The 20,334-nt window shown below is 38.6% G+C and overlaps 1 pseudogene; it reads left to right on the forward strand.

The window, feature by feature from the left end:
• The window catches only part of LOC147345909 (N-acetyllactosaminide beta-1,3-N-acetylglucosaminyltransferase 2-like), a 104,116-nt pseudogene extending 84,020 nt beyond the window's left edge, over positions 1 to 20,096 (forward strand).
• The last annotated feature ends 238 nt before the right edge of the window (positions 20,097 to 20,334 follow it).

Genomic DNA, 20,334 nt, shown 5'->3' on the forward strand with positions numbered 1-20,334 from the left:
ACAGATATAATGTATTCAAAGAAATATATACTCAGGGCACCCAGAGACAAATGCCAAAACAAGATTGTGAAATTCCTGGAGCCAGGTATTAATACATAATGCATTAAGAATATTAATAAATCATATCTTGAGATAATGATTTAATCACTGTCATATCAGATAGACTTGGAGCCAATTTCTATAGACATTATAACAAAAAAAGTCAAATGAAGTTAGAATCTTGATAGGGAAAGAAACTTCAGATTCATAAACAGTCTTGGATGGGCTGCTTGAGTGGAACCAGAATGGGGTTTGTGTGTATACATGTGTATATGGATGTGTGCACTGATGGTTGGGGTGTTGATGAAGAGGGCAAAGATTTAGAACCAATTTTGGGAGAAAGCAGATTCTGTATATAATAGTGGACCATTATTGGTCTTTTAAACACACAAAATAAACCTTAAAAAAGATGTCTTTTTCATCATAGGGGACTTGAATGCAAAAGTAGCAAGTCAAGAGATACCTGAAGTAACAGGCAAGTTTGGCTTTGGAGGAGAAAATGAAGCAGGGCAAAAGCTAAGAGATTTTTACCAAGAGAACACACTGGTCATACCAAACAACCTCTTCCAACAACACAAGAGAAGACTACACATGGACATCACCAGATGGTCAATACTAAAATCAGATTGATTATATTCCTTGCAGCCAAAGATGGAGAAACTCCATACAGTCAGCAAAAACAAGACTGAGAACTGACTGTGGCTCAGATCATGAGCCCCTTTTTGCAAATTCAGAATTAAATTGAAGAAAATAGGGAAATTACAAAGTAGAAGTGAAAAATAGGTCCAAGGGATTAGATCCAATAGACAGAATACCTGAAGACTATGGATGGAAGTTCATAACATTGTACAGGAGGCAGTGATCAAAACCATCCCCAAGAAAAAGAAATGCAAAAAGTCAAAACGGTTGCCTGAGGATGCCTTAAAAATAACTATGAAATGGAAAGAAGTGAAAAGCCAGGGAGAAAAGGAAAGATTTACCCATCTGAATGCACAGATCCAAAAAATAGCGAGAGATGGGAAAGACTTCCTAAGTGATCAGTGCAAAGAAATAGAAGAAAACAATAGAATGGGAAAGACTATAGTTTTCTTCAAGAAAATTAGAGATACCAAGGGAATATCTCATGGAAAAATGGTCACAACAAAGGACAGATACAACATGAACCTAACAGAGGCAGAAGATATTAAGAAGAGGTGGAAGAACACAAAAATATACAAAAAAGACCTTTCAGTTCAGTTCAGTCGTTCAGTCATGTCTGACTCTTTGCGACCTCATGAATCGCAGCACGCCAGGCCTCCCTGTCCATCACCAACTCCAGGAGATCACTCAGACTCATGTCCATCGAGTCAGTGATGCCATCCAGCCATCTTATCCTCTGTCTTCCCCTTCTCCTCCCGACTGCAATCCCTCCCAGCATGAGAGTCTTTTCCAATCAGTCAACTCTTCGCATGAGGAGGCCAAAGTACTGGAGTTTCAGCTTTAGCATCATTCCTTCCAAAGAAATCCCAGGGCTGATCTCCTTCAGAATGGACTGGTTGGATCTCCTTGCAGGCCAAGGGACTCTCAAGAGTCTTCTCCAACACCACAGTTCAAAAGCATCAATTCTTCGGCGCTCAGCCTTCTTCACAGTCCAACTCTAACATCCATACATGACCACTGGAAAAACCATAGCCTTGACTAGACGGACCTTTGTTGGCAAAGTAATGGCTCTGCTTTTCAGTATGCTTTCTAGGTAGGTCATAACTTTCCTTCCAAGCAGTAAGCATCTTTTAATTTCATGGCTACAGCCACCATCTGCAGTGATTTTGCAGCCCCCCAAAAAAAGTCTGACACTGTTTCCACCATTTCCCCATCTATTTGCCATGAAGTGATGGGACCAGATGCCATGATTTTCGTTTTCTGAGTGTTGGGCTTTAGGCCAACTTTTTTCACTCTCCTCTTTCACTTTCATCAAGAGGCTTTTTAGTTCCTCTTCACTTTCAGCCATAAGGGTGGTGCCATCTGCATATCTGAGGCTATTGATATTTCTTCGGGCAATCTTGATTCCAGCTTGTGTTTCTTCCAGTCCAGAGTTTCTCATGATGTACTCTGCATATAAGTTAAATAAGCATGATGACAATATATAGCCTTGACGTACTCCTTTTCCTATTTGGAACCAGTCTGTTGTTCCATGTCCAGTTCCAGCTGTTGCTTCCTGACCTGCATACAAATTTCTCAAGAGGCAGGTCAGGTGGTCTGGTATTCCCATCTCTTTCAGAATTTCCCACAGTTTATTGTGATCCACAGAGTTAAAGGATTTTGCATAATCGATAAAGCAGAAATAGATGTTTTTCTGGAATTCTTTTGCTTTTCCAATGATCTAGTGGATGTTGACAACTCGATCTGTGGTTCCTCTGCCTTTTCGAAAACCAGCTTGAACATCAGCAAGTTCACGGTTCATGTATTGCTGAAGCCTGGCTTGGAGAATTTTGAGCATTACTTTACTAGCGTGTGAGATGAGTGCAATTGTGTGGTAGTTTGAGCATTCTTTGGCATTGCCTTTCTTTGGGATTGGAATGAAAACTGACCTTTTCCAGTCCTGTGGCCACTGCTGAGTTTTCCAAATTTGCTGGCATATTGAGTGCAGCAGTTTCACAGCATCATCTTTCAGGATTTGAAATAGCTCAACTGGAATTCCATCACCTCCACTAGCATTGTTCCTAGTGATGCTTTCTTAGGCCCACTTGACTTCACATTCTAGGATGTCTGGCTCTAGGTCAGCGATCATACCATTGTGATTATCTGGGTTGTGAAGATCTTTTTTATACAGTTCTTCTGTGTATTTTTACCACCTCTTCTTAATATCTTCTGCTTCTGTTAGGTCCATACCATTTCTGTCCTTTATCGAGCCCATTTTTTTGCATGAAATGTTCCCATGGTATCTCTAATTTTCCTAAAGAGATCTCTAGTCTTTCCTATTCTGTCATTTTCCTCTATTTCTTTGCATTGATCGCTGAGGAAGGCTTTCTTATCTCTTCTTGCTATTCTTTGGAACTGTACATTCAGATGCTTATATCTTTACTTTTCTCCTTTGCTTTTCACTTCTCTTCTTATCACAGCTATTTGTAAGGCCTACCCAGACAGCCATTTTGCTTTTTTGTATTTCTTTTCCATGGGGATGGTCTTGATCCCTGTCTCCTGTACAATGTCATGGACCTCATTCCATAATTCATCAGGCACTCTATGTATCAGATCTAGGCCCTTAAATCTATTTCTCACTTCCACTGTATAATCATAAGGGATTTGATTTAGGTCATACCTGAATGGTCTAATGGTTTTCCCTACATTCTTCAATTTAAATCTGAATTTGGTAATAAGGTGTTCATGATCTGAACCACAGTCAGCTCCTGGTCTTGTTTTTGTTGACTGTATAGAGCTTCTCCATGTTTGGCTGCAAAAAATATAATCAATCTGATTTCGGTGTTGACCATCTGGTGATGTCCATGTATAAAGTCTTGTCTTGTGTTGTTGGCAGAGGGTGTTTATTGTGACCAGTGCATTTTCTTGGCAAAACTCTATTAGTCTTTGCCCTGCTTCATTCCGTATTCCAAGGCCAAATTTGCCTGTTACTCCAGGTGTTTCTTGACTTCCTACTTTTGCATTTCAGTCCCCTATAATGAAAAGGACATCTTTTTTGGGTGTTTGTTCTAAAAGGTGTTATAGGTCTTCATAGAACCGTTTAACTTCAGCTTATTCAGTGTTACTGGTTGGGGCATAGACTTGGAATACTCTGAGAACTTAGTGACCCAGATAACCATGATGTTGTGATCACTCACTTAGAGCCAGACATCCTAATGTGTGAAGTCAAGTGGGCCTTAGGAAGCCTCACTATGAACAGAGCTGGTGGAGGTGATGGAATTCCACCTGAGCTATTTCAAAACCTGAAAGGTGATACTGTCAAAGTGCTGCACACAATATGCTAGCAAATTTGGAAAACTCAGCAGTGTCTACAGGACTGGAAAAGGTCAGTTTTCATTCCAATCCTAGGGAAGGCAATGCCAAAGAATCTTCAGACTACCAGAGGATTGCACTCATTTCACACACTAGCAAAGTAATGCTCAAAATTTTCCAAGTGAGGCTTCAATAGTCCATGAACTGTGAACTTCCAAATGTGCAAGCTGGATTTAGATAAGGAAGAGGAACCAGAGATCAAATTGCAAATATCAGTTGAATCATAGAAAAAGCAAGGGAGTTCCAGAAAAACATATACTTCTGTTTTATTGATTACTCCAAAACCTTTGCCTGTGTGAATCACAACAAACTGTGGAAAATTCTTCAAGAGCTGGCAATACCAGACCACCTTACCTGCCTCCTTACACCTGTATGCAGGTCAAGAAACAACAGTTAGGACTAGACATGGAACAATGAACTGGTCCAAAATTGGGAATAGAGTATGTCAAGGCTGTATTTTGTCACCCTGCTCATTTACCTTATATGCAGAGTATATTATGTGAAATGCTGGGCTGGATGAAGCACAAACTAGAATCAAGATTTCTGGGAGAAATATCAATAATTTCAGATATGTAGATGACATCACCTTTGTAGCAGAAAGCAAAGAAGAACTAAGGAGCTTCGATGAAGGTAAAAGAGGAGAGTGAAAAAGTTAGCTTAAAATTCAATTTTCACAAAGCTAAGATAATGGCATCGTGTCCAAATGGATGAGGAAACAATGGAAACAGTGAGATACTTTATTTTCTTGGGCTTCAAAATCACTGCAGATGGTGACTGCAGCCATGAAATTAACAGATGCTTGTTCCTTGGAAGAAAAGCTTTGATCAACCTAGATAGCATATTTGAAAGCAAAGACATTACTTTGCCAACAAAGGTCCATATAGTCAAAGTTATGATTTTTCCAGTAGTCATGAATAGATGAAAGAGTTGGACTGTAAAGAAGACTGATCCCCAAAGAATTTATGTTTTTGAATTGTGGTGTTGGAGAAGATTCTTGAGAGTCCCTTGGACTTCAAGACCAAACCAGTCAATTCTAAAGGAAATCAATCCTGAATATTCATTGGAAGGACTGATGCTGAAGCAGAAGCTCCAATACTTTGGCCACCAGATATGAAGATCTGACTCATTAGAAAAGACCCTCATTAAGATTGACAGTAGGAGGAGAAGGGGACAACAAAAAAGGAGATGGTTGGTTGGCATCACCAACTTGATAGACCTGAGTCTGAGCATGCTCCAGGTGATGGTGAAGTATGGGGAGACCAGGCATGCTACAGTCCATGGGGTTGCAAATAGTTGGACACAACTGTGCAATTGAATGACAAAAATGACAAACTTCTTTAAGGAAAGAAGAATGCTTAGATAGGTGTTTAGTCTTGGCAGAAGAAGGTCTTTGGTAACAGTAATATCATATAAATAATTTGGGTTTGAAAAAGACTGTACAGCTGGGGTAATAGGTATTAGATCCTAGCCTCCTTTACTTAAGCTAAACAGTGTGTCTGTCATGCTAATTCAAAGCCTTAGATCAATCCCTGGCACCTTTGAGAGAATAAAGGATAATAAAGAAATTGAGTATTTTACTGAAATTATCACATAATTAATTAGTTGCTTTAAGGAAAATAATAATAAAAGGGAAGACCGAATGGTTTGATAGAGCCTTCAGTTTCTGACCAGTCATGCTGGCCATGTGTCAACAAGTAGGCACTGAACTTGTTCCTATTAATCCTGGGTTTGAGATGGTTCATAATGGTGTTCTGAGAAAAATTGAGTAAGATTATTTAGCCCCTGGCTGCAATGGGCACCTCAGGTCCAAAGTGACTGCTTTTTGAGTCTCTATTCCAGGGGGCTGGCAGGACCCCAGGCATTTCACAACTGAATCACTTTGATCCAGAGTCATTTGTTCAATCATGGTTGACAAAAGTTAACTTTCTACTGTTCGGAAAACAAATGAATCTCTTGGCCGTTTTCATAAAGATCGACGGAAACTAAAATAGCCTGAGGTTAATATTATAAATCTTTCTAAAAGAGATTTTCAGAACATATTCTTTATCCCAGCTTTGGATCAATCTCACAAAATGACTTATTTTCAAACTATAGGGAAGGAAAACAAGTTATTCTTGAAAAAGTTGAAAATATTAAGAAAGCTTTTATTTTCCTGGCCTTTATGTTTGTTTTGTTTATCCTTTTATTTTTGAACATCAACCAAAGCAAGAACTCAAACAGAAATGTGTGATGAATATGGATTGGCCTTTTCAATAGCTTTGTGCCTATTCATCTAATCTTTACTGGTGTCCATAGATTTCTTGGATGCTCACAGTGGGTATAACTCTATGTTAGCTGGCATGAGATGTAGACTTTAAAAACTGTATGGGATAAGAAAAACAAAATATGATAAAAGAATCCAATTCTCACTCATGTAATCATAAACACCTACTGTAAAATTGAAATTCACTGGGTATGTTGACTAGTAAATATCTTATAGTATGCATCATCCTATACATGTTAATTAAACAAGAGTAGAGTTAATAATCAAAATTAACTTTGAGCTTTGGGTTAAAGGGTATTGTGAGGGTATACAAAGGAGTCTAAATGAAAATTGAAACAGTGAGAATAATGACGAGACTTTAAAAAAGAATAAGCATTGTAGACAAATAAACCAGACTAGTTCATAATAATTTATTCATTTTATAAAATACTAAAACATTGCCCCCTTTTCCTTTTTGTGTGTTTTATTAAAACTTGTTGACATTTAATCTTGCACTGGAAAGCTTTTGGAATCAAAATGACCTGACTTTCAGTTGTAACCGCATTACTTACTAGTATAACCAAAATGAAGGAACTTTCAAACTATCCTTTAAATAATATGAAGCATTTTTATAGCCCTGACTGTTTACCTCCTTACACAGTTTTCAGTCTCAGTTGATTACTTGTGACTGTGTGTGTATTCAGAGATGTGTGAGAATTGTTCCTATTTCAATTTAAATTAATTTAGGGCTGAAAGTAAGGTTCAATTTCATTCTCTTTGAGGTTGGAGGACACCATAGAAGCTATAATCATCAGTTGTTTACAAATTTTTATCTTTCAGCCAGATTGTCTGGCTGGGGAACTGTACCAAGAAAGGAGTCTGGAGGGTATGTTTGTCAGCCACTATCGTCTGGCCACAAGAACTTTGTTAGGAAGATGATCCTTCATTTTTCTTAGTTTGAAAAAGAAAACTTGATCAGGAAAGCTCTTAATGAAATATATGAAATAAAGCTGCTTTTAGTGATAGTGACAAAAATAAAGAACCAGCAAAGAGATCTACTAGGAAGGTGGTTTTTATACAGAAAATGCAAATTTTAGAAAAATGTTTAAAACTGGAATAAATTTGATGTCATTCAGCATTTCTGATACAAAATGAGTTCACTGTATATATCTGTATCCATGTAAGTATGTTTGTGTGTATGCATACACATACTTACGTGTGTGCATATGTGTCAAAAAAAAACCTAACCAATATAAAAATTCAAATAAGAGGTAAAGGTTGATGAAAAGTTGTAAAGTCAATTTATGTAAAGTATAAGGACATGCATAGAAAACTCATATGTCAACGAAAATGTAATTCAAGAGAAATTCATTTTAATGTCTTTAGCCTTATATTTAGAGTCACTAAGGATATGAAGGATCCCTCATATCTATAACACATAATCACCTTTTATGGATAAATTTCCAAGACAATGATAATATCTAATTTGGAAATTAAGGAAAAATTTTCCTTTCGGCATATCTTTGAGGGTGTGCTCTTTCTTTTTGAAAATCTCCTACATGTCTATAGTGTCTGTTATAGGATCAGCTGAATGAGTTGTCTTTTGTTTTTTAATAAAAATATCACTGACTCTAACAGAGACTGCAGAGATTGCTCTTGACCTTCCTTCAGAGCTTTGAGACCACAGTTGTCCTTAAGTTTTGATTTCCAACCTGTCTCTCTTCTGCCACTTGTTAGCCATTCTGAGCCTCAGTTTTCTCATCTGAAAAATGAGATAGTTGAGTGTAATCATCTCTAAAATCATTCTGAATATCAAAAGAGAAAAATAAAATTAAAAAAAAAAAAGAGAATAAGGACAAAGAGGACGTTTAGAAATACTTGAATACCTTCACTTCATGGTCTGGTAGAGAGAGACACCATTTGTTATCCACAGACCCTGCACCGCTTAAATGTAGTGGCAAGGTAGCAAGCACAGCTCATAGCTCTGAGGCTGAATGCATGCTCATTGTTATGTAATTTTTCTTTGGTGCCAGGTGGGTGCAGTGTTTGCCAGGAATTAATACTTAGTAATACAACAGTGCACACCCAGACAAAGAGCTTGGTTGGGATATCTTTGTTCAGCAGACAATTAAAATGCATTTGTGAACGTGAAAGTGTTAGTTGCTCAGTCCTGTCTGACTCTTTGCGACTCCATGGACTGTAGAATTTTTTGTACTGAGTGATGAAAACCTTCCCCAAATGTTAGGCACTGCAGCAAAACACAATGTGTGATTGTACTTTCCAGGTAATAATGTAAATGCAATTCCTCTGTACATGTTGGTTATTATAGAACAAAGTTATTGACATTTACAAAAAAAAGGGAAAAGTTTGAGAAGAACATTTCATCAAGTTTCCAAATGTTCAAATGCTGAATATATTTCAATTTTTTTTTTACTCCAAATGGAGTTAGAGATTTATGAAACTATATGATATAAAAGGAAAATACATAGGACTGATAATTTGAGAAGTGTTTCTGATCTTCGACATGGACAATCACTCTCTTTTTACAGAATAGGAACTTTTAGTTCATTTCAAAATGGCTTTTGTAAAAGCAAGGTCTTGCACAATGCAAGGGCCAAGATGGTTCTTTGACCATGTATCTTATTTCCTTTGTCAACTTTACTCCTGGGACACAAGAATGCTTCTCTCCATATCTTACAGCTAGTGAAAACAGAAGAAAGAACCGTGCCTCTGATGGATGAGTCATCCTGTTAGCAGTAAATTATGTTTCCTTCACTGTATACTTGAGTCATTATATTCAATGCTGGCTTGCATGAATGTGAAGTTGCTTCAGTTGTGTCTGACTCATTGCGACCATATGGACTTAGCCTGCCAGGCTTCTCTGTGGAAGGGACAGAGCTAGATTACTGGAGTGGGTTGCCATGCCCTCATCCACGGGATCTTCCTGACCCAGGGATGGAACCACATCCCTTACATCTCCTGCATTGGCAGGCGGGTTCTTTACCACTAGTGCCACTTGGGAAGCCCCAGTGTTGGCTGAAGATGTGTTTTAGGGCTTTCTTGTCTATTGCAGCCTGAAAGCAAAAGGGTTTTGAAGAAAGTTTTCTTGGACCTACAAAGCAAATGCTTCCAACATGATTTGTTTGTCAGAAGACTGTACCCTTTGTTCAATGCTTGACAAATTATCTCAGTCTCAGCCACACTTTGTTTTCCTCAGAGCAAACAGCTCTGCAGCATCATTTGTGATAGAAATCACTGTGTGCTCACCCAAGCCAGATCATCTCTCATCCAGAAGGAGAAAATCAATTTTAATTCTTCAAAGAAGAGCAGCAAGTGGTATTTGTTATTTATATTTAAAGAAGAGTTATTAAGCATATTTTTTTTCTCTCCACCTACAGGCTTAAACAGGAAATGTACAGGAAAAAAAAATAGATGTGGGTAGATTAGATGTAAGGCTAATTTAGCTATAAAGCCAAGTACTAGATAAATGTCTTTGACATTCTGAGAAAAATCTTAAAGCCAGAATTGAAAATAAAGGAAAATTCTATCTGAATACCCACTTTTTTTTTTTTTCCTTAAACTGGCAAATTCAGCAAGTCAGACCACTACACTCAGATCTGGATTTAGTTTACATTTTTATGTGACAAAGTTTAGCTTTCACACAGAGGGAAATTTTTTACATGATGGAATGTCACTTTCAGCAATGAAAATTCATGTATGTTACAACATAGTTACATTCAGATACAGAAAATAGTCTGGAGTAGGCACTCAATATTTGTTTGAATGAATTATTGCACAATGCATGTTCTAGGGAATGTAGGAACTTGGTGCCTTATTTTATGTTGAAAGCATTATATATTATTTTTCAGCTTTAGTTAACCTTCCATTCTTGATCTTACCTATTTTATTTCTTAGAGAGGCTATTTAATTCATCATCTATTGAACATGTGATAACAAGTTCACTTCAGTTCAGTCATTCAGTCATGTCAGACTCTTTGTGACCTCATGGACTGCAGCATGCCAGGCTTCCCTGTCCAAAACCAACTCCCAGTGCTTACTTAAACTCATGTCCATTGAGTTGGTGACGCCATCCAACCATATCATCCTCTGTCCTCCCCTTCTCCTCCCACCTTCAATCTTTCCCAGGATCAGGGTCTTTTCAAATGAGTTAGTTCCTCACATTAAGTGGCCAAAGTATTGGGGTTTCAGCCTCAGCATCAGTTTTTCCAATGAATATTCAGGACCTATTTCTTTTTGGATGGACTGGTTGGAGCTCCTTGCAGTCCAAGGGGCTCTCAAGAGTCTTCTCCAACACCACAGTTCAAAAGCATCAAATCTTTGACACTCAAGTTTCTTTTTAGAGTCCAACTCTCACATCCATACCTGACTAATGGAAAAGCCATAGCTTTGACTTAATGGACCTTTGTTGGCAAAGTAATGTCTCTGTTTTTAAAATGCTATCTAGGTTGGTCATAACTTTGCTTTCAAGGAACAAGCGTCTTTTAATTTCAAGGCTGGAGTCACCATCTGCAGTGATTTTGGAGCCCTCAAAAATAAAGTCTATCACTGTTTCCATTGTTTCCCCATCTATTTGCCATAAAATGATGGGACCAGATGCCATGATCTTGGTTTTCTGAATATTGAGTTTTAAGCCAACTTTTTCACTCTCTTCTTTCACTTTCATCAAGAGGTTCTTTAGTTCTTCTTTGTTTTTGCCGTAAGTGTGGTGTCATCTGCATATCTGAGGTTATTGGTATTTCTCCCAGCGATCTTGATTCCAGTTTGTGCTTCATCTGGTCCATCATTTCTCATGATGTACTGTTCATATAACTTAAATAAACAAGGTGACAATATACAACCACAACATACTCCTTTCTGGATTTGGAACCAGTCTGTTTTTCCATGTCTAGTCCTAACTGTTGCTTCTTGACCTGCATGCAGATATCTCAGGAGGCAGGTCAGGTGGTCTGGTATTCCCATTTCTTTAAGAATTTTCCACAATTTGCTGTGATCCACACAGTCAAAGACTTTGGCATAGTCAATAAAGCAGAAGTAGAAGTTTTTCTGGAACTCTCATGCTTCTTCAATGATCCAATGGATGTTGGTGATTTAATCTCTGGTTCTGCTGCCTTTCCTAAATCCAGCTTGAACATCTGGAGGTTCATGGTTCACATGCTGTTGAAGCCTGGCTTGGATAATTTTGAGGATTACTTTGCTAGCTTGTGAGATGAGTGCAATTGTGAGGTAGTTTGAGCATTCTTTGGCATTTCCTTTCTTCAATATTGGAATGAAAACTGACCTTTTCCAGCTCTATGGCCACTGCTGAGTTTTCCAAATTTGCTGGTATATTAAGTGCAGCACTTTCACAGCATCATGTTTTAGGATTTGAAATAGCTCAACTGGAATTCCATTACCTCCACTAGCTTTGTTTGTAATGATGCTTCCTAAGGTCCACTTTACTTCACATTCCAGGATATCTGCTTCTAGGTGAGTGATCATACCATCATCATTATCTAGGTCATGAAGATTTTTTTGTACAGTTCTTTTGTGTATTCTTGCCACCTCTTCTTAATAACTTCTCTTTCTGTTAGGTCCATAATATTTCTGTCCTTTATTGGGCCCATCTTTGCATGCAATATTCCATTTGTACCTTTAATTTTCTTCTCTAATTTTCTTGAAGAGATCTTTAGTCTTTCCCATTCTATTGTTTTCCTCTATTTCTTTGCACTGATCACTGAGGAAAGCTTTTTTATCTCTCTTTGCTATTCTTTGGAACTCTGCATTCAGATGGGTATGTCTTTTCTTTACTCCTTTGCCTTTCGCTTCTCTTCCTTTCACAGCTACTTGTAAGGCCTCCTCAGACAACCATTTTGCCTTTTTGAATTTCTTTTTCTTGGGGATGGTCTTGATCACTGCCTCCTGTACACTGTCATGAACCTCTGTCCATAATCAGATCTAATCCCATGAATCTATTTGTCACTTCCACTGTATAATTATAAGGGCTTTGACTTATGCCATACTTTAATGGACTAGTGGTTTTCCCTACTTTCTTCAATTTGAGTCTGATTTGGCAATAAGGAGTTCATGATCTGAGCCACAGTCAGCTCCCAGTCTTGTTTTTGATGACAATATAGAGTTTCTCCATCTTTGGCTGCTGAATATATATATATATATATATATATATATATATATATATATATAAAAGAATATAATTAATCTGATTTCAGTGTTGACCATCTGGTGATGTCCATGTGTAGAGTCCTCTCCTGTGTTGTTGGAAGAGGGTGTTTGCTATGACCAGTGCGTTCTCTTGGCAAAACTCTATTAGCCTTTGTCCTGCTTCTTTCAGTACTCCAAGGCCAAACTTGCCTATTAGTCCAGGTATTTCTTGACTTCTGTTTCTGCATTCCAGTCCCCTACAATGAAGAGGACATCTTTTGGGGGTGTTAATTCTGGAAGATGTTTTGGTCTTCATAGAATGGTTCAACATCAGCTTCTTCAGCATTACTGGTCAGGGCATAGACTTGGTTTACTGTGATATTGAATAGTTTGCCTTGGAAATGAACAGAGGTCATTCTGTCAGTTTTGAGATTGCACCCAAGTACTGCATTTTGGATTCTTTTGTTGACTATGAAGGCTACCCCATGTCTTCTAAGTGATTCTTGCCCACAGTAGCAAATATAATGGTCATATATTGACCATATAATGACCATATAATGGTCATCTGAATTAAATTCACCCACTTCAGTCCATTTTAGTTCACTGATTCCTAGAATGTCAATGTTCACTGTTGCCATCTCTTGTTTGACCACTGCTGATTCACCTTGATTCATGGACATAACATTCCAGGTTCCTATGCAATATTGCTCTTTACAGCATCAGACCTTGCTTCTACCACCAGTCACATCTACAACTGGGTGTTGTTTTTGCTTTGGCTCCATCTCTTCATTCTTTCTGGAGTTATTTCTCGACTGATCTCCAGTAGCATATTGGACACCTACCGACCTGAGGAGTTCCTCCTTCAGTGTCCTATCATTTTGCTTCTTCATACTGTTCATGCGGTTCTTAATGCACGAATACTGAATTGGTTTGCCATTCCCTTCTCCAGTGGACCACGTTTTGTCAGAAGTCTCCACCATGACCTGTCTGTCTTGGGTGGCCCTACATGACATGGGTCATAGTTTCATTGAGTTAGACAAGGCTGTGGTCCATGTGATCAGATTGGTTACTTTTCTGTGATTGTGGTTTTCATTCTGTCTTCCCTCTGTTGGAGAAGTATAAGAGGCTTATGGAAGGCTCCTGATGGGAGAGACTGACTGAGGGGGTATTGAGTCTTGTTCTGATGGGCGGGGTCATGCATAGTAAATCTTTAATCCACTTTTCTGTTGACAGGAGGGGTTGTTTTCCCTCCCTGTTATTTGACCTGAAGCCAAACTATTGTGGAGGTAGTGAAGATAATGGTGAGGTCCTTCAGAAAGATATAGTCCCATGAATGCACCGCTGTACTCAGTGCCCCCAACCCTGCAACAGGCCTACGCCGAACCACACCTCTGCCATGGACTCCTGGACTGCTCCTTTCTCCTGGGTCCTGGTGTGCAAAAGGTTTTGTTTGTCCCCTCCAAGAGTCTGTTTCCCAGTCCTGTGTATGTTCTGGTCGCTTTATGATGGGGTTAATGGCAACCTCCTCCAAGAGGGCTTATGACATACCCAGGTCTACTGCAGCCAGAACCCCTGCCCCTGCAGCAGGCCACTGCTGACCCATACCTCCACATGAGACATTCAAGCACAGTACTAAGAAGAGTCCCCAGCAACATAGTAGGAGCTAGAGTGGTGGCTGTAGGGTGTTGGAAAGATTTTGAGGACATACCCCATGTCCAAGGGCAAAGGAGAAGCCCCAGCAAAATGGTAGGAATGGTGAAATTGTGTTTAGAATCAAGCCCCATAACTTCTAGAGACACTCAGAGTACTCAAACAAACCTTGTGCGAACCAGGTCCCAGAGACCCCACAGAGACTGAGATGTTATAATACATACAAATTTTTTTTTTAAGTACTTACATAGTTAAAAGTACTAACAAAATTATGCCTCTGTTCTGTGACCAGGCATTCTCTGAACTTTCCCAGAAACGTGATGAGAGCTTTAGATAAATGTGTTCTGTTGGTTTCAAGAGGTAGAATGCATGAAAAACAAACAATGTAACAACTTACAGAATAGTATAAAGATATCTATAAGTGATAAGAGAGAAATAAGAGTGGATCAATAATTAGACAGATTTTGATGTTGGACACCTAAAATGTACTTGACTTGTAGTAAGAGTATAAATAATATTTTTTTAAAAGAGTAGATATTTAGATAAATAGATTGATAGACACAATGCATTAAGACACAATTTAGTGTCAGAGCTAAAATCGGAGTCTGAGCTTAGAGACTTTCTGCTTCTGTAACCTAGGACAAGTGACCTTGGCCTTTAGTAGTTCATTAACTGTTTCTCTAAATATATATTCAGCATCTCCTATGAACATACTTCTTACCCATATGCTTACTGGGTTTCTGAAGAAATGCCCCATTTTATTTGGGGAGATAGAAACTAAACACATTAAACTTGTGAGACTCAACATGGTCTACAGTTCAGTTTAGTTCAGTCGCTCAGTCGTGTCTGAATCTTTGCGACCCCATGAATCGCAGACGCCAGGCCTCCCTGTCCATCACCAACTCCTGGAGTTCACTCAGACTCATGTCCATTGAGTCAGTGATGCCATCCCGCCATCTCATCCTCTGTCATCCCCTTCTCCTCCTGTCCCCAATCCCTCCCAGCATCAGTCTTTTCCAATGAGTTAACTCTTTGCATGAGGTGGTCAAAGTACTGGAGTTTCAGCTTTAGCATCATTCCTTCCAAGGAATTCCCAGGGCTGATCTCCTTCAGAATGGACTGGTTAGATCTCCTTGCAGTCCAAGTGACTCTCAAGAGTCTTCTCCAACACCACAGTTCAAAAGCATCAATTCTTCAGCACTCAGCCTTCTTCACAGTGCAACTTTCACATCCATACATGACCACTGGAAAAACCATAGCCTTGACTAGACGGACCTTTGTTGGCAAAGTAATGTCTCTGCTTTTCAATATGCTATCTAGGTTGGTCATAACTTTCCTTCCAAGAAGTAAGCGTCTTTTAATTTCATGGCTGCAATCACCATCTGCAGTGATTTGGGAGCCCCAAAAGATAAAGTCTGACACTGTTTCCCCATCTATTTGCCATGAAGCGGTTGGACCGGATGCCATGGTCTTCGTTTTCTGAATGTTGAGCTTTAAGCCAACTTTTTCACTCTCCACTTTCACTTTCATCAAGAGGCTTTTAGTTCCTCTTCACTTTCTGCCATAAGGGTGGTGTCATCTGCATATCTGAGGTTATTGATATTTCTCCTGGCAAACTTCATTCCAGCTTGTGCTTCTTCCAGCCCAGCATTTCTCATGATGTACTCTGCATGTAAGTTAAATAAGCAGGGTGACAATATATAGCCTTGACATACTCCTTTTCTTATTTTGAACCAGTCTGCTGTTCCATGTCCATTTCTAACTGTTGCTTCCTGACCTGCATATGGGTTTTTCAAGAGGCAGGTCAGGTGGTCTGGTATTCCCATCTCTTTCAGAATTTTCCACAGTTTCTTGTGATCCACACAGTCAAAGGCTTTGGCATAATCAATAAAGCAGAAATAGATGTTTTTCTGGAACTCTCTTGATTTTTCCATGATCCAGCAGATGTTGGCAATTTGATCTCTGGTTCCCCTGCCTTTTCTAAAACCAGGTTGAACATCTGTAAGTTCACGGTTCATGTATTGCTGAAGCCTGGCTTGGAGAATTTTGAGCATTACTTTACTAGCATGTGAGATGAGAGCAATTTTGAGGTAGTTTGAGCATTCTTTGGCATTTACTTTCTTTGGGATTGGAATGAAAACTGACCTATCCCAGTCCTGTGGCCACTGCTGAGTTTTCCAAATTTGCTGGCATATTGAGTGCAGCACTTTCACAACCTCATCTTTCAGGATTTGAAATAGCTCAACTGTAATTCCATCACCTCCAATAGCTTTGTTCATAGTGATGCTTTCTAAGGCCCACTTGACTTCACACTCCAGGATGTCTGGCTCTAGGTGAGTAAGCACACCATCGTGATTATCTTGGTCGTGAAGCTCCTTTTTGTACAGTTCTTCTGTCTATTCTTGCCACCTCTTCTTAATATCTTCTGCTTCTGTTAGGTCCATTTCTGTCCTTATCGAGCCCATTTTTGCATGAAATATTCCCTTGGTATCTCTAACTTTCCTGAAGAGATCTCTAGTCTTTCCCATTCTGTTGTGTGCCTCTATTTCTTTGCATTGATCACTGAGGAAGGCTTTCTTATCTCTTCTTGCTATTCTTTGGAACTCTGCATTCAGATGCTTATATCTTTCCTTTTCTCCTTTGCTTTTCACTTCTTTTCTTTACACAGCTATTTGTAAGGCCTCCTCAGACAGCCATTTTGCTTTTTTGCATTTCTTTCCCATGGGGATGATCCTGAAACCTGTCTCCTGTACAGTGTCATGAACCTCTGTCCATAGTTCATCAGGCACTCTATGTATCAGATCTAGTTCCATAAATCTATTTCTCACTTCCACTGTATAAGCATAAGGGGTTGATTTAGGTCATACCTGAATGGTCTAGTGGTTTTCCCTAGTTTCTTCAATTTCAGTCTGAATTTGGCAATAAGAAGTTCATGATCTGAGCCACAGTCAGCTCCTGGTCTTGTTTTTGTTGACTGTATAGAGCTCTCCATCTTTGGCTGCAAAGAATATAATCAATCTGATTTCAGTTTTGACTACCTGGTGATGTCCATGTGTAGAGTCTTCTCTTGTGTTGTTGGAAGAGGGTGTTTGGTGTCCAAAACCTCCCAAATGATTTATGTTTAAATTTCAGTGGGGCACAAATTAGGATGGGGAAAAATTGCATCTTTCTCTTCATTAGCATCTAACTGAAATTTATTTTTTCCTTCAATTGTGAATGTAGGCTACAAACCACAGTATTATTAACAGTTCCCCAGGCAGTCCACAGTAGATACCACAGACATTTTCACATTACATTACTTTGGCCATAGATACCTTGAGATTTCTCTCAAAATTATACTAGTTATTAGAATTGTTGTTTAGTTTTGTTCTGTGTGAGACAATCATGCAATACACAGTTCTCATCACAAATTTAGATTTTATAATATATTGTGACTGTATTTTAATGTAATTGGTTTCTTGTATATAATCTTATATATCTTGTTTTATCACTTAAAGTTATCATTCTGAAAATGAATCACAGCCTTTATCCAGCTGCTAACCAAATTCATGGCAGAGAAAGGTTAAGAATCTCAAGAATAAAGAGATGATTTGGAGGGGAAAGGAACATGATTATTGTCTAATGATTGAATTATATTATGCAAATGAATGTGTATGCTGGGTAGCTCCAGATAGAAACAAGTCTTCCTGAATTTAGCAGGAAAAAAAAAATGGTACCCTGTGAGTGTTAGGGCAACCTAAAACTACTGGAATAGACAGCATAATTGGTAATGTGCTCTGGCAAAGGGATGTTCAAGTTAATTTGGTTATATACTCTTTAAAAAATGCTTTAAGTTGGCTTTTAAATTTTTTTAATTATAAATATGAGAATATAATTTCTGTGTCCTGTAAATAATAATATTTTAAATAAAGCTATTAAAGATTTACAGTAGCTACAAAGGTAATTTAATATCCAGCAGTGTCTATTTAATATGCTTTACAAATTAGTTGGAGACTAATTACTAATAGTTCTATAGTTGGAAACTTTGTATCCATTCTTTAACTTTTTAAAATAATATTTCTGTTCCTTTTCCCTTGCAGAATTGTATTTTAATAAATAGCCCATGTAATATTATTGAGTGATATTTTATTGATCAACTTAAAATATTATTGAAACAAATTATGTACATAAATTGAATTTTAAAAGTATTTATTTAACCAAAGAGCTCTAAGTGTTAAAATAATACTTATAGAACATGTTATAATGATAATTATTAGGCCCTGATAAAAGGCAAAAATGTAATATATATTTTTTCATATTAAGATGTGTATTTTATTTACATTATTATGCTGGAGTAATAGAACTTTCTAAAAATACTGTTATACACACTTTTTATATTTTTTTCTTTTTTCTGTAATTATCTCTGTTGCTATCATTCAAAGTGTCTGATGTATATTTCCCATGGTTGCTGTAACAAGTTAACACAAAATAGTTTGTTTAAAACACAGATTTATTCTCTTGTAGTTCTGGAAGTCAGAAGTCCAGAATTAGTTTTACTGAGCTGAAATTAAGTCATCAGCATGGCTGCATGCTCTCTAGAGGCCCTGGGAGACAACCTGTTCCTAGGTTGTTCCAGCTTCTGGTGACTGCCAGTGTTCACTTTGCTATATAAATATAGTACAATTTTTGATAAATAATTTTTTGTTAAAAAGTAATGCACTATTTGAAATTCATCATTTAATGAGATGGTTGGAGGCATGGGCTGAATGCTTTGAAATGATGATCACATCTTCCCTCCCATCCTGCAAATCCTCTGCAGTGTGATTTTGTAGTTCATCCCATTAAGAGGAGGAGTCTAATCTCCTCTCCATTCATATAGACTGCCTCTGTGATTTGCATTGACCATCGAATGCAGTGAAGTATATGCAACTTCCAGGGCTAAATATTGAAAGGGTTTGAGACTTCTATTACTGCCGTTTTCAAACATTCCATCACCAAGTTAGGAAGCCCCAATTAGACTACTGAATTATTAGGAAACTATGAAACAAAGGTCCTGAAACTAGATAAGAGGGTGAGCCCAACCTTCCCTAGTGTCTATGTTGAGCCCTACCTAGCCAACCCATCAGCTGAATATAGCACCATGAATGAGCTCAGGCAAGACAGGAAGAATGACGACATACAAATGATAATGTGATGAATTATTACTGGTTTAAACCAGTAGGTTTGGGTACATAGTTTGCTAGATGGCATTCAGTTCAGTTCAGTTCAGTCGCTCAGTGGTGTCCGACTCTTTTCGACCCCATGAATTGCAGCACTCCAGGCGATTCAGGAATCTTGGGGTAAAGAAACCAATGTGGGGAACCTAACGGTGGTGCGAGTCTCCTTACTGGGCCAGACCCCCGCAGAGGACAACCGTCCTGGCCTTTCAGATATGCTGAAATTTGAGAATGAGAAGCACCAAGACATTCTTTTGTGGAACTACAGGGATACATTCTTCAACTTGTCTCTGAAAGAAGTACTCTTTCTCAGGTGGGTGAGCACTTCCTGCCCAAATGCCGAGTTCGTGTCCAAGGGCGATGATGATGTTTTTGTGAACACCCATCATCTCCTGAATTACTTGAATAGCTTATCCGGGAACAAAGCCAAAGATATGTTTATTGGTGACGTGATTCATAATGCTGGACCTCACAGGGATAAGAAACTCAAATACTACATCCCGGAAGTTGTTTACACTGGAGTCTACCCACCTTATGCAGGAGGAGGCGGATTCCTCTAGTCCAGCCACCTGGCCCTGAGACTGTACAATGTGACTGACCGGGTCATTCTCTACCCTATCGATGATGTTTATACTGGAATGTGCCTTCAGAAACTCAGCCTCGCTCCAGAGAGACACGAAGGCTTCAGGACATTTAATATAGAAGAGAAAAGCAGGAGTAACATTTGTTCCTATGTAGATTTGATGTTGGTACATAGTAGAAAACCTCAAGAGATGATTGATATTTGGTCTCAGTTGCAGAGTGCTCATTTAAAATGCTGAATTATGTGTAAACTACATTTTACGTAGAAATGTATCTAAAATAGTTCTCATTTGTGTTCTCTTCCATTAGACGTCATTTCTATGTAAAACCGTCAAAATTGCCTTTAGAGGTCATGTCCATTTGATGGCCTCTAAACCCTTCAGTTCAGACGGTAAAGCGTCTGCCTGCAATGCAGGAGACCTGGGTTCGATCCCTGGGTCAGGAAGATCCCCTGGAGAAGGAAATGGCAACTCACTC

Source organism: Bos grunniens, chromosome 24, assembly GCF_055505025.1.
Source record: "Bos grunniens cultivar Pamir isolate PY7600 chromosome 24, Bosgru_T2T1.0, whole genome shotgun sequence".
In the NCBI taxonomy this organism is placed as follows: Eukaryota; Metazoa; Chordata; class Mammalia; order Artiodactyla; family Bovidae; genus Bos; species Bos grunniens.